A 4,242-nucleotide genomic window follows, 5' to 3' on the forward strand; every position below is an offset into this window, starting at 1 on the left:
ATGCTTCACTGACTGGTAATCAGGACTCTAGAGCTTATTTGAGTGTGAGTGTAAACTCTGATGTTAATTTTTCTGCTTTGCTGATTGTAAATTTCTTTGAGAAATATATTTAGTGTTTTGTGAGCATACAGTTATGCTGCATTTTTAAGGCTTAATAACATTATTTTTACAGATCTGACACTGATTTAACCTGCAAAGCAGTAAACTGAAATACAGTAACCTGATCTAACTTGAAAAACAATTAAGTTTCATGATTGATTTATGTAGAAGTAGTATAGTTACCTGCTTTCTGTCATAAACATTTTGTACAATGTTTACTTATCTTGGCAGGGAACAGCTTTAGAGACAGGAGCCAGAATGTTGAGAATTATGAGGAAATCTTCAGTGAATGTATTGAAGTTATCAAGTTTGTGCAGTGAGGTAAAATTTTTCCCAAATTTTGGTACTTTATCTGTGAGTAAAAGAAATATTCAGGTTACTCTGAGTAAACTTTTTTTTTTTTGGCTTTAGTTTAAAAATTGGTATCCAAACAGGACGCATAATTTCATGTTGGAATTGGGCTTCACGTAAGTCAGAACGTGGAAGTTGGGTTTGTAATTTTTCTGTAAACTTTTTTAGTTACCTGTGATTTTGATTGCCTAACATTTTTCATTGTTAAATTTATATTATTTACACAAATATTTAGATGTATTTAAAATATTGAGGTTACTGACAACTTGTTTTGACGCTATCATAGATTTTTACTGGACTTCCCAAATAATATTGGGGTTGGACTTAGTTTAAACCTTGATGCTACCATCGTCATGCTTCTGCTTCCAAATATCTGGTATTTTGAGCTTATATAAATATCTAACAACAGTATCAGTTCCTGCAGATATTTTTTGAGTTTATTTTTCTGTAACGGGCAAAAATATACCAACGAAGTAATTATTTATAATGATAACTTTTCTATATGATTTTTTTTCCCCCTTTTAAGCATGTGTATTTCAGGAAGACAAAAATGAGAGTCATAAGTGTGACACAGCAAAACTGCAGTCTAAGAAACTATAGTTCTCCACCAGGTATAAGTTTAAATTATTTTCTTAATAGTAGGGATTACTCTCAAAATGAGTAAGAATACTTTCTGAATTGTGTTTTACTATATTCTTTTGGTCATTATTTATAGAATTTGGTGTATGAAGCACAAACAGAGCAGTTAAAAGGTTCAAGGACTGAAAAGAAGTGTTCTGTATTGCTGCTGTTTTCTCAGTAGACATATGGTATAAAGCCTTTAGGAAATAAGAAAAAGAAAAGATATAGATGTATAAGAAGTCAGGTCAGCTGTGAAGTGTGCTGGAACCCCTGTCCAGTTGCCTGAAGTATTAATTGGTTATCAAGTAACTGACAATAGCCAGCATGTTGGACAAGGGGAAAAAGACAGGAATCTGATTAAATAGAAAGAAGTTCTAAGTTATCATTAGTGTATTTTCTTTTCAAACTCAGGATAAAAGAGAATAATAAGAATAAGATACTTGGAAAACAAAGTTTCAATTAAAAGCTGCACTGAGATTAAATGGAAATCGATTGACATAAGGTAGTGATGGGAGTCAGGGCTGCTTTTTCCATGATGTTTTCTATCAAGATGGAGATAGGAAGAAAATATTGGTAACTGGTTGGTAACAAACTTCCTTTCAAAAAAAAAAATCATTAATGGGATTCAGCACTATGTATGTTAGCAAAAGTCTTTAACCTGCAGTCATGTACCTGAGAAGACTTACTCTTCTTAGTTGCTAATGTCAACACAGTCTCTGTTGCTACGTATTACTGTTTCTATGTAGTTGTCTATGCAATGTCCCTGCTGCCTACTGTATTTATCCCTAGTTTTGCTGTGCTGAATACCTCAGTGTGTCACGTGGAGGTAGAGGTTCATTCCATGCACAAGAAAATATTGGGACTTAGACGAGCAAGAAATCTCAAACATACTAATGTGTTATTTTGTGGGTTATTTTAGAAACTGGAGGGGAAAAGGCAGTGTTAGTTGGAGTTTTTATTGGGGAGGGTGGTGGTGGTGGTGGGTGGAGTGGGTAGGGGGTGTTGGTGAATTTCCAGCCTGCTACCTTGCTTCTCGTAAGATCAGTCTTTTTCCTTATCGAGATGCTAACCTATGAGATGCCTCTTTAATGTCTCTCTGATGAAAGAGATGATCTGTAGATGGTGAAGGAATTTTAGTTTATTGTTGAATTCTGTTTGGACTATCAAAGATAAACTAAAGTACTAGGAAAGTGAGTTCCTGAAACACAACTTAAATGGCTTGAGTAACTGAATTATAGATTAATTTCATAAAAATTTAGCTTGGCAGCTTATTTTCCAACTAAATAGGGTATGAGAGAGGAAATATCTTTCAAGAAAATAAGAATTTAAAACTCCTCAGTCCCATGTTTTCTTAACCTAGGTCAGTTTACATTTTCTCCCCAAGAATTATGCTGTCTAGCTTCAGTACTTAAAGGAGAAATGACTTTTGAAATTTGTTATTTAATAGCCAGTTAAGATGAATGTCAGCATCACAGTTGTCTTGAACTGTAGCATGTTTTGTTATTGCTTCCGCAGAGTAAGATTTTAGTGTGCTGATGATACTTTTCTGTGTTGGCTTTTTCCTATTGTTTCTAAATAACAGCTGTTTTGAAGAGTTTCTCTTTATTTAAGAGAGAGAGATATTTGTTGAAAATTAAGTACGTATCTTTAGAAATTTGAGGTGATAGGGATTACGGATTGTCATGAGTTGTGGCTCTGAATCTTTTTTTGGATAAGCTTTTTAGGAGTTTTCTTAAATATATTTAATTTTGTTAAAATCCATAATTTCTACATTGGGATCAGTCTGACAAATTGTTGTTTTGTTTTGTTTTGTTTGTCTCCAGGAGATATTAAGTCTCTATGTTCTGTCATTAATCCTTGTATATCCGGGTATGTCATGCTAGCTTATTTTTTGGATGTAACTGCCAGTCAGAGCAGTTGATGTGATAAAAAGTCATGGGTTGTTACTATGCCCGTCATGTGCATAGTTTATGTGCATGTTCTAAATTAAAGTTAGTACTTCCTTACTTTTACCCTTCTGACATTTCAATATAGAACAGTTGTTGGTGTCTTGGACTGATAAAACGTGAGTCTCTCGTTTACATCATCAGAACCAAAATTGGCCTCTTGGGGAAGCTCCAAATTCATGGTGGTTGCTGGGAGCTGAACGAGGGGGAAGGAATGTCTTGGCAACTAGACCACCACCATGGGCAGTGCTCTCAGCCATGTTAGATGAGGGCCTTAGTAATGAGGGCAAGGTGATTAGGGGCTGAGCTGCCAAAGGAATGGCATGGGGGTGAAGCTCCTTTGGAAGACTACTTCTGTCCTGAGGGCGAATTCAGCTAGCATTTATGGTGAATATGGGGGCTGATCACAAGCCAGTGATGCGTAGAGCCAGTGAAGCAGTTTTGGAAGCCTCTGGGCAAGGTACTTCAGAAAGGAAGATTTGGCTGAACAGAATCAAGGACAACTTCATGGGAACTTGGATGCTAGATTTGGGGCATAAAGGGTATATGTGCAATGGATTGTTTCAGGCACCAGGGGTTAGGGATTGGGATGGACGAGAGGGTGGAGGGGCCGTTTTTGTCTGTGGGGAGGGAAGATGGGTGCAGAATGAGGCCAAGAAGTGGCCTTCCCCAGAAGTGAAGCATGGAAACCTCTTCCAAAACTTTTGAATACTACTGTTCTGAAGAAAATCCACCATTTCAGTACTAACATAATTCAGTATCAGAATGTACACTATATCAGTTATGCATCAGAGGAAAAATGTTATTCATCTGGTGTGCTATTCTCAGTGAATATTAATTGTTTACATCACTGAATAAAAAAATTACCACAGTAAAGGCAATGTTTTTGCTTTATGCAGAATCCGTAACAGTGGCATTATGGCCCACATTGATGTAGGGAAAACTATGATGACAGAGAGAATGCTGTATTATTCTGGATACATAAGAGCACTTGGCAGTTAGAAATACTTTTTGTATTTCAGTAGCTTTGAGAGATTTAATAGTATACAATAACATGCAGTGCAGTTAGAGTTTGCTGGTAGAATACTTAGCATAGAAGCCAGTTGTTTCAAAGTTGTGCTGCAATATAATGAAATTCTGATGCACTTTATATTCTAAGGCAGTTGTACTTTGAGAGATCATAGATTAATATTTTTCTTTTAGGGCATTATGATTTATTTAACAT

The sequence above is a fragment of the Pelecanus crispus genome, chromosome W (genome assembly GCF_030463565.1).
Source record: "Pelecanus crispus isolate bPelCri1 chromosome W, bPelCri1.pri, whole genome shotgun sequence".
NCBI lineage: Eukaryota > Metazoa > Chordata > Aves > Pelecaniformes > Pelecanidae > Pelecanus > Pelecanus crispus.